The sequence below is a fragment of the Rattus rattus genome, chromosome 1 (assembly GCF_011064425.1).
Source record: "Rattus rattus isolate New Zealand chromosome 1, Rrattus_CSIRO_v1, whole genome shotgun sequence".
Classification (NCBI taxonomy): domain Eukaryota; kingdom Metazoa; phylum Chordata; class Mammalia; order Rodentia; family Muridae; genus Rattus; species Rattus rattus.
The window spans coordinates 189,300,728-189,318,079 of NC_046154.1; the positions used below are offsets into that span (position 1 = coordinate 189,300,728).

Consider the following 17,352-nt stretch of genomic DNA (forward strand, 5'->3'; position numbering starts at 1 on the left):
GAGAGTAGATCCAGATGGAGGTGGTTGGCGAGGAGCTGGGAGGAGTAGACAGAGGGGAGACCAGAATCAGGATATATTATCTGAGAAAAGAACCTATTTTCAATGAAAGGAAAACATAAATAAACAAACCAACCCACAAAATATCAGAGGGGGGAGGAGGGTCCTGCATATCTAGACTTTCTCGAATTGAGTTACCAAAAGCAGTTAATGAAGGTGCCATTGTGGGTCTGTAGTGAGAGTTCTGGCTTCTTTTTTTTCTCGGAGCTGGGGACCGAACCCAGGGCCTTGCGCTTGCTAGGCAAGCGCTCTACCACTGAGCCAAATCCCCAGCCCCGAGTTCTGATTTCTTTAAATCCAGTTATGTTATATGGATAGGTTTTTGTTTTGATCCCAGGTATGGCATAAGAGGCTGCTTCGCAGCAGTTGGTTGGAAACAGGAAACATGGAGACACGTATCACGGATCTCCGAAACGAGCTCAGAGTGTGAAAAATAACGACTGATAGCTGCGCAGCACATTTTAGAGCTACTGCGGAGGCAAACTGGAGGGCAGAACCAATCAGATAAATACCATGAAGAGATAGATGATGGCAACTGAGAATTATAATTGAGAGAGGTCGAGCTAAGGACTCGGACTTTGGACAGTCTGAGCTGGGAACGTGAGGCTGTGAGACGTCAACAGAGAATGCAGCTGGTGAAGTTAGAAATGCAGCCACACAGGGGCCACAGACAGGAAGTGAATGACCTGAAAAATAAGTCAGAAAACTGAAAAATAAGTCGATGAGCCTAATGACAAACAACTGAAGCAGAAGCTGGATTGCCAGGAGGAACTTCTCTCTCGTGAATCAGAAGAACTCCAGCTAACATCCGGACATCGTGTGCTCAGTAGCCCGTCTTCGGAGATGCTGGCTCTGTAGACTGAGCCGACTGAAGCGGAGGTGTGAAGAAGTGAGCTAGCTGTAGTACCAACAAGAGCAACTAGGATGGTTCAGCATCTCCCTATCGCACCAGACAGTCCAGTTTAAAGAAGAAAAAGAATTGAGAGAAGGAAGCGGCATCTTATTATAATGTCCTGGAGAAAGCTTGAATACAAAGTCAAGTTCTTCAGGTGCAGTTGGCCTTGGATTCTAACTGCAAATTCTGTCCACAGAGGTGGAGGGTGGAAGGGTGGCAGCGGATCGCTAGCTCAGCTTGATGAAAGTCAAGGATCAGTCACCCAGAGAGCAGATGAGCAACTCGAAGTTACAAATCTCTACGTTAATGAGGATGAGGGGAGCTCAAACTTGAGCAGCAAGAATGGTTGTCTGTCCTGTTGGAACAGAAGAATGATGACATAAAATACCTCTTAGGTGAAATTAGTAAAAACTTACTAATCTGGAGAAATTGAAGAGCTTATGTGAAAGTATGGAATCTAAGCCTTCCACAGCAGCCAACCCTTAGACAGCACCTACTACGTAGACATACTTCAGCTAAAGCTTGACACTAAGAAAATGAAGGCCCAAGAGGAGAACTGTCTATACAGAGACTGAAGCCATTTTTTTGAGAGTTAGCTGGCCCCTGATATTGAATGGAAACTGCAGATGAAAGATAACTGCAGCTTTCAGAAAATGAAAGTATGAAACCGAGAGCTAAGCTAGACGAATCAAACCTGAAGTATGCGCCCAAAGAGATAATCGAATAACTGTACCCAAAAAGAGGTGGGGGCTCCTGCCACTGAATATAACCACCCTAGCCAAGATAGCTGCTGTCATTGCCATTGGGGGAGAAATTTCTAGACACTCACTTCAGACGGAGGGAAGGACTCCTGTCTTGTAGAACAATGTTATTTGGTGGCCTTAAGAGCTTGTGACAAGGTTGAGGAGCCTGGGAAAGGATCCACCTCATTTATTAGGTAATACAAGGCTCTGGAGAAGTCTTCACAGATTTCTTACAGAGATTGGCTTTAGCTGTAAACAAACAGGACTCGGACCCTGATGCCAGACAGGCATTGATAGAGACTCATCAAAGACTGAACATAAGAGAGTTATTAAACCACTAAAATCACAAGAAGCACCAACAGATGAATGGATAAGGGATACAACTGATACTGGCTCTCACGAGCATCATCATGCCAATATCATAGGACAAGTGATAGCTAGAGGTCTCTGATATCAAAATACCTGCTTTAATTTCCATGAAATCAGTCATTTGTAAAGAAATTATAAGGCTAAAAGTCTCAGGGCTTAAAATGTCAGGTGCATTAATTCTGAGGATGTCTTAGGGTTTTACTGCTGTGAACAGACATGATGATTAAGGCAACTCTTATAAAGGACATTTAATTGGGGCTGGCTTATAGTTTCAGAGGTTCAGTCCATATCCCCCGAGCTGAGGAATGAACCCAGGGCCTTGCGCTTCTAAGCAAGCGCTCTACCACTGAGCTAAATCCCCAATCTCAGTTCAGTCCATTATCATCACAGCAGGAAATATGGCAACTTGCAGTGCTAGAGGAGCTGAGAGTTCTACTTCTTGACAAAACCCACTCCCACAGTGGCACACTTCCTCCAACAAGGCCACACCTCCTAATAGGGTCATAAGTGAGAGTCAGACATTCAAACACATGTGTTCATAGAGGCAAAACCTATTCAAACCATAATATTCCACTCTCTGGTTACCATAGGCTTGTAGCCACAACATAATGCAAAATACATTTAGTCCAACTTCAAAAGTCCCCACAGTCTATCACAGTCACAACAATGTTTAAAAGCCCAAAGTTCAAAGTTTCTTCTGAGATTCATGCAATCTGTCAACTGTAATCCCCTTTAAAATCAAAATTAAAAAAATAGACCATATACTGATTATACTGGCATCATAGGATATACATTAGCATTCCAAAATGTCATAGTGTGGGAACACTGGACCAAAAATCAGCTGGGTAAACTCCAAGCTCTGCATCCTCTTGTCTGATGTCCAACTCTTTTCAGCTTTGTTGACTGCAACACAATCCTGGACTGGTTCCACTCCCTGTTAGCAGCTTTCCTCAGCAGGTATCCCATGACTCAGGCATCTCTAACATCTTGGTGTTAAGCACATTGGATATTGTTTTTACCTTCCCCAGGAAATGATTAAAATTTCAAGTTCCCATGTTAAACACTTAAAATGTTAAATGTTCTTTTTGCCTATTTAAGAAGAGATTAAAGAAACAACTTCAAAAAACAAAGTTAGGGAGCTGGAAAAATGGCTGAGGGATTAAGAGCACTAGTTGTTCTTGCAGAGGCCCTAGGTTTGATTCTCAGCACCCACGACTATCTTTATCTCTAGTTCCGGGGGATCTGATGCCATTTCTGACCCTCATGGGCATCAGGTATGCACATGGTACTCATTCACACCTACATTCAGACACAAAATACTCATACACATAAATCAATGCAAAACTGTTTTAATAAAAACCGAATGTAGAATACAAAGCACAGTTGCATGGTTAAAGTGTTTTTTTAAACATAAGATTTATTTTTATTTCTGTGTATGTATGTACGTATGTCTATGTACCACGTGGTACACAACTTCAGCTTCTCTCCACAGCTCCTTTAAACCTAGAGCTTTCCCTGTAACTGAGGCTTCATCTCTGCCAATGGCCTTAGCCTCTCATATTGCGCCCCTCAGATGCTCTCCATGACCCCTTCAATCAGCAACTTTTATGCTGAGGAAGCCAGTACTACCCAGGAGACACATTGTTAAATTTAGCTGTCAGCTTGAGTTGCATCTTTGGTCCCCAGTTTCTGTGTGCTGATCCTGAAGGAAATACTTCCCTGAAGATTTCACCTGAATGCTATTGGTTGAAGAGACTCTAGCCACTTCCGGCATGGCAGACAGGGATGTGGCAGGCCTAGCCTTTTTCCCCAGTTCCCTCTGCCTTGCTAAAAACTGTTAGATTGCATTCCTAAAGCTAGCCCTCAAGGTCTATTCCCTTATTTGGTCAATGCCTCCTCCTGAGGCTAACTACCAAGGTTCAGCTATCAAAGTATTTAAGTCCAGCAATCAAAAGTCCCTATTGGATCACTTAATTAACATGTCCAATCAAAATTAAACATCTCATTATAATATGGGGGTTCCCCGTTTATCTTTATAAACTGCCATTTGCTTATGGGCCATGCCTGTCTTTTCTCTGTCCAAAAGCAGTCCTCTGTCCCACTCTGAGACAAATACCTCTTCCCCTTCTCTCTCTCCCCTTTTCTCCCCTCTCCTTGTTCCCTTTACCTTCTCCCTCTTCCCCTATGCCTTGTCTTTGTTCCTTATCCCTGCCCTCTGTCCTTCTGGGCTAAATTAATCTTCTGTGTGCTGAGAACATGGTCTTGGATATCTTCAGCCAGCTCTGAGGTTCCGACATTGGTCACAGGTGATTTTTTTTTTTCAGCCTCCTTTAATGTTACAGCATCAATTATCATGGTCAAGGTTTTATGTTCACAGATTCTTAATTCAAAATATAACAAGAGCTGAATGGCACATACATTTAATCCAAAACTTAGGAGGCGAGGCAGAAGGATCTCTGAGTTCAAGGCCAACCTGGTTTACAGAATGAGTTCCAGGACTGCCAGGGCTACACTCAGAAACACTATCTCAAAAAAACAAAACAAAACAAAAAACAAACAACCCTCCTCCCAAAACCTACCAACAGCAAGCAAAACAACAACAAACAAACAAACAACACAAGAACAACAAAACCACCAAACCAAACCAAAAAAATATGACATGAATGGCCCTGATAGTTGCTTCTGAAACTTCACAAGCCAGGCCTCCATTATGCTGTGCCTCTCTCAACATTTTTACTTTCCAGGCTCCCACAACAGCTCTGAGTACTCACCAATGATTTTTAGCCCAAAGTTCCAAAATCCTTATACCATCTTCCTAAAAACAACATTGTTTAATTACAGCAATATCTCACGTTCCTGGTACCAATTTCTGTTCTAATTTGCTTTACAAAGAAGCCAACTTGGGGGTGAAAGAGTTTATTTGTCTTACAGCTCCCAGTCCATCATTAAGGGACTGTAAGGCAGGAAGTCAAAGGCAAGAATTGAAGCAGAGCCCATGGAAGAATATCTTCTTTGCTGCATACTAACTTTTCCTTCAGACTTACATACAGCTACTCTCTTACACAACCCAGGGCCATCCAACTAGGTATAGCACCTTCTGCAGTGGCTGGGCCCTCCTATGTCAATTAGCAATCTAGAAAATGCCCCAGAGTCCGTTAGCTAATTAGATGGAAGCAATTCCTTAATCCACCTTCTCTTTTCCCAGGTATGTCTAGATTTGTGTCAAGTTGACAAAAACTATGATACACTAGACAGGGCTGGATTTGAACTTTCAATCCTCCTGCCTCAGTCTTCTGAATAGCTACCATTACAAGATTCTGTCATGTTTGGTTATGGAGGATATTTATTCTACTCAGCAGTGATACGTCAGAACCATTAATTATTCATGACAAACATTAGCATTGAGATATAGAAGTGTTTGAGAAAGATACATTTGTTTTCCAACAGCCTCTTTACTTTCAATTACTTGCATTCAATTTAAAAGGTTTCATTTTCAGTTATGTGTTTGTGAGTACAGGTACCCATGGAGTCCAGACATGGGTATCGGATCTCCTGGAGTCGGCTGTAGCCAATTGTGAGCTATCCAGTATGGGTGCTGGGAACTGGATTCTGGTTCTCTGGAAGAGCAGTAAGAGCTCTTAATCACTAATTCGCATCTCTAGCATTTAATTAAAAAAAAACCATTGTATTTGCACATATGTGTATGTGTGTATGTGTTGGTATAAGACAAGTTGGAGTTGACGCTCCTCTTGTAGGTCCCAGTCATCAAACTCAGGTCTTTAGCCTAGACACTGTGTAACTGAACTCTTGAGAGCCTCCTAGACCACCTCCCAAACTTTTTAAAGTGAGGCTAAGAAGCTACAACTAGTCTGTCAGGAATCTGCATAATCTGTATACTGACAGCTTGTTTCTCAGGGGAGCATCATCTACTGGGGGAGAAAAGATACCACTCCGTAATCAGTATGTAGTCCAAAGCCTCACTCTTATCACAACTGGCAATGCAGAGTAATTTATCTAAACACACATCTAATTAACTACGTCTCTAATGTAGGTCTCCTTATTTCTCATACCCCATTTTCCAGTGCACAAATGGCCAGATTTTCAAAGGCCAATTGAAGAAATTGGGGCTGAGGCAGAAGAGAATTATGCAAAGCAATTTGCCTCCTTTGTTGCAATCTTTGGTTTCTATTCTCAGGGTAAAAGCAAAGGAAACAGCCAAGCAGCCAAGAAGATATATTTTTCTTGTTATCTAGTATTTTAGAAACATTGTTTAAATATATTTGACTGCAGGTCACAGTAAGAATACAATTTAAATAACAACAGGGGACACATTTTTATCCTGATTATTTATTTTTAAATACAGGGTCTCTCTTTAGGAGTCTCTGTAGTCCTGGAACTTGCTCTGTAGAAAGAACAGTCTGGCTCTGGATTCTACAGAGATGGGCTACTATGGCCGGCTAGTCACAAAGTAACTTTTAAAAAAGATTTTATGTGTATGGGAGTTTTGCTTGCACGTGCATGCCCTGTGCCTGAGGTGGTCAGAAGAGGTGGGACTCCCTGGAACCACCAGCTACCGAGTGGGTGCTAGGAAGAGAAACAACGATTTGCAAGAACAACAAGTACTCTTAACTGATGAGCTCATCTCTCCAGCCTCCCACAAACTAATTTTTGCTTGGTTTAGATGTTACGCATTCTTATCTTTTAGATTGTAGTCCATTAAAACTGAATTCATTAAAAAATGAAACTGGCTTTTGTTAGTCAGGAATAAAAGAACGTTGCTTCAGGTAAGTGACAAGTTTCGATCAGCTGCTAAACTGGAATGTTACCATCATCACATAACAGTAAGTTTCCTGCCTTGCACAGCCTCAGCACTGAGGAAGTAGAGTCAGGCAGCTGTCTGTGAGTTTGAGGCCAGCCTGGTCTACAAAGCAAGTTTCAAGACATCTAGGGTTACACAGAGAAACCCTGTTTCGAAAAACCAAAACAAGGAAGAAAACCAAATGAACCACAAAACAGTAAACTTCCCTTATGCTTATATGAAACACAAATATAATTTCCTCTACACCGGGGCATCAAGCCTTCACAGGACCAGGGGCCTCCCCTCCCATTAATGCCGGATAAGGCCCCTTCAGTTCCTTTAGTCCTTCCCCTAACTCCTCCATCCGGGTTCCTAGGTTTCTTAACAGAAGAACGTGTTGGAATCTTTCCCTCATTGGAACAGTCCTTCATGAGAAAACCTAATTGTTTTTCAAATGTTAACATATCTGCATCAAGATGTGTCTTAAAGATCAGTGGCCTGGCATAATTTAACTGGGCAGTAAGTTGCTCTTTCTGTGGGCAACATAATGGCCACGTCTGCAGTTTTTTTTAGAGCTGCTATGAAGTACATCAGTAATAGGCAGAATCCTGTGGCCTATTTAAGTATCTGGACGATCCGAATGTCATCTGATTTCCTGTCAAGAAATGTAATGGAAATTGTGTAAAGTTAAAAAAGAAAAAAACAAACTCGGTTCCAGAGTAGAAGGATAATCGAATAAGGAATTGAATTTTTATCACACAAAATAGCCTTGTTAGAGGCACTCAGTCCTAGTAGCTTTTCTCTTCTCCTGTATTGTAACTGGCTTTCTTCCAGTGAGGAATTCTCCTTTCCTCTCAACAGGATGGGGAGGGGTTCCTGGGGTCGAGGGTTAAAAAAAAACAAAAAACACCAAGAGTTGAGGTACTAAAAAAAAAACAAAAACAAAAAAACCAAAATGAAGAGTTAAACTGGGCTCTATTTTCAAATTGAGAGGTACTATCAAACTGCCACGTTGTTCAAACTGTCACCAACTTCACTGTAAAACCTAATGACTGTAAAAGCTGGCACCGAGGACTCTGAACGTGACTACGAATGTTAAAAAAAAAAAACAAAACAAAAACCCAAAGCCTGCTAGGTTCTTCGCATCCCAGTGTGACTGAAAACCACATTGCAAACCTCCTGTGAGGCCAACAGCAAATGAGACACCACAGTGAGCGTGCCATTGGAAATAGGCAGCAGCTGCTCCAGACTGCTCCTCCAGCCGGAATTGCTACTCGCAGCCTCCTCTAGGCTGTTGGGCTGGAAGTGGACCCGGCCGGAGGAGGTCGGGAGGCGGGTCCTGCCCAGTGAGCGCTTTGCGGCCTCCTCAGGTGATGTAGGCCGGGGTCCCACCTTCCACAAGGCCTCACCTCAGGGGACCCGCGGGCGGGCGGGCGGGCGGCTCTCTACCTCAGGGCTTCCTGAGGAGGAACCTCGAGGGCGCGGAGACGAGGTGACAGCGCGCCTGCAGTTTCCTCCGCGCGCCCGCCCAGCAGAAGCTACCCGGGCCCGCTCCCTGCGGCGTCACGTGACGGGAAGGGGCGTGGCCAGGGCCCTGGGCCGGAGGCGGGGCTGCGAGAGGGGCGGGCTTTGGGATGTGAAGGCTCGTGGCGGCTCGCGGCGCCCAGAAAGGCGGCGTCAGGGTGGATGACAGCATTCTGCTGCGACGCGCTCCCAGCTGGGCGGCGGTGGTAGCGGCAGTGGCAGCGGCAGCCAGCCGGGGCGACAGCAGCGCTCGACTCGGCCACCGCCGAGAGCGGTAGCGGTAGGGAAGGAAGGGGTTCCGCCCTGGCCCGCGGGCGAAGGGTCGGAGTTCTCTCGCTGCTCCGGGCCGAGCCCCCACCGCGGCCAGACTGTGCCCTCCATCGGGCTGGCTCGCAGTTACCGCCGTGACTGGGACCGAGAGAAGTTGGGGGGTCCCAGCGGACACTAGGGCCCCGGATTCCGGCGTCACTGTGATCCCGTTGAAGCCTGCTGCCTGCGGGCCGCCTCCTCTGGGGCTCCGCATCGGTGAGTGGCACTCAGTCCGGCGTTGGGGGGCAGCGGAGTCGTGCCTTTGGGGTGACTGTAGTCCCTCAGTCCCACGTTCCGAGCTCGGGCCGTGGGCACTCCTGGGCACCCCGCGCAGCGAGTTCCTCTCCTGCCTTTGTCCCTTTAGAGAGGGAGATTGGCAGGGCTGGCGGGGGTGGCGTGTTTTTGGGGCCCGCGGTAGGTGCGTCTGCAGCGGTACAGTGCCCAGCAGGGACCTGGGATGGGGGCGGGGGCGGCTCGGCGTTCCGGGTCCCGAGTGTCTGCCCCTCCTGAAGTTTGACAGGGCGACGCCGGGGCTCGCCGGAAGCCCCCGCGCAGGGGTTGAAAACCTATCGCTTTGTTGCTCGGGGCGGTTAAGGCAAGGCTTGGGGTTTTCCTGTGACAGACCCTGAAGAGGTTGTGCCGCGCGCAGGCAGACCGCACCCGCCTTTGCAGAGACTGTCGCGGTGTTCCTTAAACCTCAGCTCGGACGGCCTTCTTGCCACACTGGAGAAAAGGCGGTGTCTTCGCTGCACTTTTACGTTTTTGTTTGCTGCTACACTGTGGAGAATGTAATCAGGTTCCAGGGAGTTTCATATGGAGCATGCTTTTGCTTCATTGAGCAACCCACTCAAGACCGGCTGATGCGAAGCAACAGTAGATGCAGATTTTCCATTCACTAAAGTCATTTAACACTTCTTTGTGAGCGACATCTGCGTTGTGAAACATAACCTAATTTCATTTTAACTAAATGCCGTCTGAAATAAGAAGTAACTTGGGTTCCTCTCTAAACAGATGGGAAAACTTATCTGATGATAGCATGTCTGCTTTCAATAACTTAATGAAGTTTTTGCCTTTTTGCTGCTGGAAGACTTAAGTAACAGTAGTATTTAGAATACCTTGGGTATAGCAGGGCTTTCTTAAAAGTAATTTCACTGTAAACAGCCTTACATTAGTGCAGCCCCAAATTAGTGCAACTATAGGTCTTTCAAGATAACCATTTAAAGCTTGTTTTTGCTCTTGAAGGATTCCAAAGAACAATTGAGGTATAGGTAAACTGCTTGTTACGCTTTTTCTTTCTCTTCCCTTGGGGTTTCATCTAAATTCGAGCATGCTGAGAGACTGGGATCAGTCGCTTTGCTTGCTAGAACCTGTTTTGCAGTGAGATTATTAAAATGCTAGTTTTATAAAAACAGGTTGGAGAAGGAAAGGAAAGGCCATGCAATTTAAAATGCACTCTATTAAAAGTCCAACTAATTTCAAACATGTTACTCTTTCTTATGATAGCAAGTATGCACTCTTTCTCCGTAGCAAGAACGACTGCAGTGCGCTTGTTCAAAGTGTTAGCAAAGGGAATAGATGAAATTTAAGACCTTCCTAAAGCTCTTTAATTATGGAGATTAAGTTGTTGCGGTCAAATTCCATGTGAACAGTTTGAGCCACAAAGATCAACAGAGGTGCCTAGAAATGCTTGCTTAATTAAAACTGGACGTGGCTTGCCTCTTGCACTGAGTTGCGATCATTACTGTTGTGATCATGTCTGATTTGTGCAAATGGTCTTTTCATTGAGAATTGTAATTTTTATTTGCTTGCTTTTGTTTTCTCAGATAGGGTTTTGCTGTGTTCCCTGCCTGGTGATGGTGTTCATCATGTAGCTAAGGCTGGCCTTGGAACTTGGCAGAATACTCCTGCCTCAGCCTCCTGGCTGTCACATGTATTCCACTGTGCCTGGCTTTTGTTACATTTTTGGAGTTGGGAAACATTTCTTAACACATTCATAGGATTTAGATATTTGGTAAAATGGTTTTTGCTTCTGAATTCATTTTTGAATTGAGAGTTAAGAAATATACTTTGGAGATAGCTTTGCAGTCCTTTGACATGACATTTTCTTTCAGCTTACTTTGAATAAAGTGGTATAATTATGATTTATAGAATGTGCCATTACACAAAGATCTTTGTTTTTAAAGGACAAATTGCAAGGTTTTAGTTTAACATTGGGTGGTTTTAGTATGTTTCAACCTGGTTGGTAATTACTAATCCATCAACGATAGATAACTTAGACAAAGAATTGATATTTAGAGGTTTTGCAACCCTACAACAGTACTCATAGTGTCATATTTTGATATTCTTATATCCAAAGTTGTAAACATGAATAACAATAATCTTGGGATGCCAGGCAATCAAAAGTATATGATAAGATCATATCTTATTCTTATAAATGAGCCATAAGAACAGCAAGAGCTTCTGAGATACTGGGTGTGGTGTTTGCTGGTGCTCTTGGGAGGTAGAAGAAGAAGGGTTACCTTGAGTTTACAGCTAGCCTTGAGATCTTCTCTCTCTCTCTCTCCACACACACACACACACACACACACACCACCCACATATCCCTTGTTGGAGAACCGTTGAATGTAGATGGCCAAGTGCAAGGAGATGGTGAGAAGCACTTAATTGCAGCATTGTGGTGAAGTAGGTTTCCCGTGCATGGTGCCCTAGGTAAGTAAGTGAGCTATGTGCAGATTTCCTGGCAGTATATACTAACTGAGGTTTTAGGTTTATCCTTCTACCTTAGTCTGAACTGCATATTCTCATAAAAGCATGCAGTCAGATAGACTCTAGAAGATACAATCATAGGGAGCTTTGTTCTTGAAACATGTTGTGAATCTGACACCTCATAAGGAAGAGGTCCTTCACCTGGAACTTACACTTCTAAGTTTACCTGTGTTATAGTTCTAGGAAACTAATAAGCAAAATGCAGTCAGTGACAGCTCTCTAAAATAGCAACCATCCATGCTGTTCATCAGTTACTGTAGTTCCACCCACTGACGGGAGAACAAGTGGAGTGTGTGCTAGTGACATTCAAAGTGAGGTGATGAAGGGAAGGAGCCATGGAATCTGGGAACCTTCTTGAAGAAGGGGATTTTTATGATAGGCTTTGGTGGAGGTCATGTAGTTAAAGGTAACCTGGTATATTCAGAGGGTGTGTAAGACAGAATGAACCAAAATTAGACCTGGTGATACAGGCCTGTACCCCAGCTATTTGGGAGTCTGAGACAAGGGGATCACAAGGTCAAAGCCAACTCAATCTGTAGAGTGACTTCAAGATCAGCCGTAACATGCTGACAGGATGGCTTTGTCACCAAGCCTCATGACCTGGCATTTTGAGTTGGATTTCTGGTGGCAGGAGACCAGCAGCTCCTTTAAGTTGTCCTCTGATAGCCAAACACAGCCTCTGTGACCCATCCCCTATAAAATAATGAATACATGCAAAACCAGAGAGCAGCCTGGGGAGCTAGCTTAAAGTAGAGGGAACTGCATGGTGACAGTGTAAGTCTTTAATCCCACCCAGCACTTGGAGTCAGAGGCAGATGAATCTCTGAGTTCAAGGCAAAAACAAAAAAGAAGAAAAGATAAAAGACGGTAAAAATTGTGTTGGGAATGGATATAGCTTACCAAACAAAGCAATCAAGTTTCAGTTAACAAAACAAATGTTAAACAATGTCACAATAAGTACAATTGCTTTTATGTTCTGTTGCATTTGGAAGAACTTTCTTCTCCCATCCCAGTGCTTACCTCCCCTAAGATAAGAAAATCTGCATGTTTTGTTTTAAAAAAAAAGTGAAAATACAGTGAGGATAGGTGGCACAAGTGTTTAACCCCAGCATTTGGGAGGCAGAGGCAAGCCTAACTTCAAGTCCAGCCTTGTCTACACGTGGAGTTCCTGGATAGTCAGGGCTATACAGAGAAACTGTCTTAAAAACCAAAGCAAACAAAAGTGAAAATGCAGAGTACTTCAGTTTTTAGGAATGGCAATATTACAGTTATGGAGGGAGGCTGGATTATATCTTAAACAAGTAATGTGTCCTTCAGCAAGTTCCTGGCCTTGGCTTTCTCTTTTGTAGAGGGGGATACTATCCTTACCTTGCGTGGTGGTTTGGAGAATGCAATTACATGTGTTTTAAACTGCCTACCTCAGTATTTAAAATGTGGAGAAGTTTCAACTATTATAAAATTATAAGAAATATTTTCTTTGCATCTAGATCTTTAAATACTATTTTGGTTCATGTAATACTAATTTGGGTAAGTGCTCTATCACTGAACTATTAGTGAACTACCTAGGCCATTTTTCCTGACTTCTCGTATTTCCTTGCCTTACATAGTTGTTTCATGGTAATCTCTTTTTAGATTCATAGTTTGTGCTTTTTCTGTCTTTCTCTCTCCCCTTAAATTCTCTGTGTAGTCAGATTTGACATTGAATTCCTGATCCTCCAGTTTGGTTTTGTTGTTACAGGAATGCCCATTCATGCCCCAAAGGTAGTTTTTCTTTGTGTAAATCTTACTGCTTTCTGATAGAAGTGAATCTTAGTTGTATTACTGCCCCTTGTCAAGATTACAAGAAATGCTGGATTCCTCGGAACTGTGACGCTCCAGTACCTCTTTGTTCTTCCTGACTCAAAGCTGCATTATTCCTTGTGATCTTGGTAGTTTTCACGATCCATGCAGCACTCTGATGTATGTAGAATGTTTGAGATAGACTTGGAGTTTTGAAATGATAGAAAGGCTGCTTACCACAAATCTATTTTAACCAAGAATGGCAGAAAATCTGACTTTTTAGGCTTTTCTTGTAAAAATTTAAAAAATTGTTAAGTGTATATGAGTGTCAGTGTGTAGGTTGGTGCACACGAGTGTAGGTGCCCATGGAGACCAGAAGAGGGCATAAGTCCCCTTGATCTGGAAGGTTGGGGTGAGTCACTTCATATGGGTGTTGTGAACCAAACTTGGGCCCTGAAGGAGCAGCAAGTATTAGAACTGCTGAGCCATCCCTCCAGCCCCTAGAGTATATGTTAAAAGACATTATCTTTATCATCATACTCTTCTGTCCATTGTTTTTAGAACAGACAAATAAAAACCCAAGGAGTTTTCAAATTGCTATAACATTCACTAAAAGTAGTTAGTGAGATGGGTGAATATGAAGATGTTTCCTTTGTTTTATTCTAGAATTCGGTAGCTTTGGAGCTGACCAGTAGGCTTCTACATCATTTCTTTCTGGTGTGTTTGTGTGTACATGCTAGTGTTGTGCTTGCTGAGTATGCTGGACTGGCTAGCTGGTCAGTGAACTTCAGGTATGATCCTAATTCTCCTTTCCCAGCACTGGGAGTGTAGTGGGAGTGCCGCACCTCTGAGAGAGGGGAGCTGATAAAAGCAGGATTTTGATCAGAAATGATGAGGTGAGAAACTGGTGACAAGAGGGCATGGCTACATTGTTCAAGTGAGAACTGGGGACTGGAAGAAGCCAGGTGTGCTAAGTGTATACTTCTGTGTCTTGTGGCTAATCTACTATTTAAGATGAGCAGTTCAGAAGCTTAGGAAAATAGCACTGTGAAGTGTAGTGTGGCTTTTGTAATCCTCTATGGGTACAGATATTGGCAGTGATGGACTCTCTTATCACCGTCATTTTAGACATGTAAAGAAGCAGAGTAGCATTGGCTTTGCCAGACTGTGAGTTCAGAACTACTTACTGTCTCTGGCTGAGACAGGGGTGGCCACAGGGGAAGAAAATGCATATGGAGGCTGAATTGACAGGCTGAAAGGGAAAGTGTGTAGGGAGGCCAGGCATAGAACCTTGTGGGTTTCTCACAGTTCTTACTTAGAAAAGAGATGTAGGAATTCATTACTAGAAACTGAAATAAACAGAAATTAGCAGTAAGAGCTAGCTAGCTTGTGCCGAGGCTGCTGTTAGGAGGGGTGAGGGGTAGGAAGGGCAGGTGCAGTTCACTGCTTACCACAGTCTTCCTTCCTCCCAGTCATCAGGTGGGTGTGGTGGATGTGCTGAACTGTCACTGCTGGATTGAAATGACAGAGAAGTGGGGGGTTCTTTCTTTACCTTTTCTTCCAATTGTAGAGTCAAGTCTGAATGCTGGAGGTCTTATGGGTTAGTAGATATAGGTTTAAAGGATCTAGAGCCCTTAAACCAGGGGTGGGGAGTTAGGGAGATAGCTCAGTTGGTAAAGTGCTTGCAAGGACCTCCTGCTTAGGTAGATAGTTCATGCTTGTGCAAGCGTGAGGACCTGAGGTTGGTTACAGGTGAATGCCTAGGCTCACTGGTCAGCTAGCCTCACCTAATCAGAAAGCCCCAGGGCTCAGATAGACTGTCTCCGAAAAACTAGGTGACAGTGCATAATACTCAAGGTTATTCTCTGGCCTCCACACAAAAGTGTGTCCACCGGTGCCTGCACACACACTTGTACTTGCACACACACCTACATCTCGGCACCTCACCCTCCACCCCACATGAATACACACCTGCTCTCTAAGTAAACAAACAGGTTCCAGATGGAAGAGAGGTGTGCATTAAACAGGAACATGCCACAATGGACTGTAGTTTTGTCTGAAAGTACTGAAAATTTGGGGTTAGGCAGCTAATGGTGTCCCAGCTGTAAGCTGCTGAATAGATGAAGTATTTGAGATCCTAAGAATATCTGTAAGAGTCGTAGCTGAGGTGGGTGACGCTCAGATGCTGCTAGACGTCATACACAGAACATACGCCGTGGACTCTGTGAGGGCCAGTGGCAAGCCCGAGATGCCTGTGAGGATGCAGAGGATAGGTCCTTGAGTCTGTATTTAGATGAATGCTGATAGTATCCATGCCCATGACAGTTTTGTCTTTTATGGAGATATTACCATACGAACTAGGAAGAGGGCAGGAGAGATGGCTCAGTGGTTAAGAACATTGACTGCTCTTCCAGAGGTCCTGAGTTCAATTCCCAGCAACCACATGGTGGCTCACAACCATCTGTAATGAGATCTGATGTCCTCTTCTGGTGTGTCTGAAGAGAATGACAGAGTACTCATAAACTAAACAAATAAATCTTTAAAAAAAAAAAAACTAGGAAGAGAGAAAAACTAAAATTAGAAGATTTTACTTAAAGCAGAATTTCCCAACTTGACACACAGTATTTCAGCTGGGTAATTTTTTGGTTATGAGTTCCTACGTGTTAGAGAATAGGTTACCCCATCCCTGTACCCACTAGATTCCAGGAATACTTCTTGTAATTGTAACAGGTAGAAAAAAAAGACATTGCTAAATGTCCCGTGGGGTAGTAGAGACACCACCTTAAAGACAGAGTGAACCTGTAGAAAAGATATTTAAGCTATAGAGATTCACCATCTTTAGTTAAAGAATTTTTCCATCTGTTAGGGAATGGATGAGAGTTCATGGGAGGTTGTTTAGATATGTGGAGGGAAGGAAATTCTATTGTTTTTGTAAAGATCCTAGTTTCTGTTGGATTTTTATTTTTTTCCTTTTCCTTTTTTTTTTCCTTTTCTTTTTTTCGGAGCTGGGGACTGAACCCAGGGCCTTGCGCTTGCTAGACAAGTGCTCTACCACTGAGCTAAATCCCCAACCCCTATTTTTTTCCTTTTGAGACAAGCTCTCACTGTTTAGTTATGTCTGACCTGGAGCTCACTGTACAGTCTAGGCAGGCCTGAATCCGATGTGATCCTTTTGTTTATGTACCACCATGTCTAACTCCTTAGTTCTATCAATTTCACATTGAAAGTCCCCTCCAAACAGCAAAAAAGCTACGTCAGCTGAGCCCAAATGAAGACATTACTGAAAATTTTATTTTTTTCTTTATTTCTCCTCCTAATTATGGGTACTTTATATTTCCTATATAAACACATTTTCCGCTGTATAACTCTAGCTCTGCCTTATGTCCTGAGGTGGTTTATAAATGATAAAAGCAAGTAGCAAGTACTGTGACTATGTAAATATTATTTAAGGCTGGGTCAGGTAGTATGCATAGATTAGGATTCCTTTTCTGTAGATTTTATTATGTAGCCCCGTAGTTATTAAAAAAACAAACAAGCAGTTGTTAATACCAAGGTTCTGACTATTTAATTTTTAAAAAATCTGGATAGGAATTCCTGTTTCCCTTATTTTTCCCTGTCCCCTCTTCTAACAGTATGTCTCTACCCTAGTCTTCCCTGCACTGCCTCCTTACTCCCATCCATTCTACTGTGCTTTCATTTTGACTGGTCAGCTCTAGTTTAGACAGTTTGCCTTTTAGGTCTCTTCCTATAACTTCCTTTTGTTATACTGTTTTGTTTGCTTGTTTTCAGACAGGGTCTCACACTGTAGCCCAGGCTTAGCCCAGCTAACCTCAAATTTTTAGCAGTCCTTCTTCCCCTAGGCTCTTCCTGCTAGGAATGAGCCAGCGGGTCCAGCCCTCATTTTAAAACTCTTTAATTGGATAATGTAACTTTCTTTTGCCCCATAGTCTTGTGGAAGTATACATTCTCAGGTGTGTGTGTGTCCAGAGGATGAGTGTTGTGAATCCTGATCTATTTCTCTTCTACTTATGCCCTTGAGACAGAGTCTCACTGAACTTGGATCTTGCAGTTTTTCTGGTTAGGCTGGCTAGCTAGCAATCCCCAGTGATCTT

General features: G+C 43.5%; 1 protein-coding gene and 1 pseudogene across 1 annotated transcript in view; both read left to right on the top strand.

Annotated features, from left to right (window-relative positions):
• The first annotated feature begins 442 nt into the window (after nucleotides 1-442).
• On the top strand, nucleotides 443-1,813 carry LOC116914528 (annotated as a pseudogene).
• A 6,708-nt stretch (nucleotides 1,814-8,521) lies between these two features.
• Nucleotides 8,522-17,352, top strand: part of Osbpl8 (oxysterol binding protein like 8) — a 159,018-nt gene continuing 150,187 nt past the window's right edge. The window contains exon 1 of the mRNA XM_032912307.1: nucleotides 8,522-8,911. The gene's annotated coding sequence lies outside the window, so the exon portion shown is untranslated. The remainder of the gene's footprint in view (nucleotides 8,912-17,352) is intronic.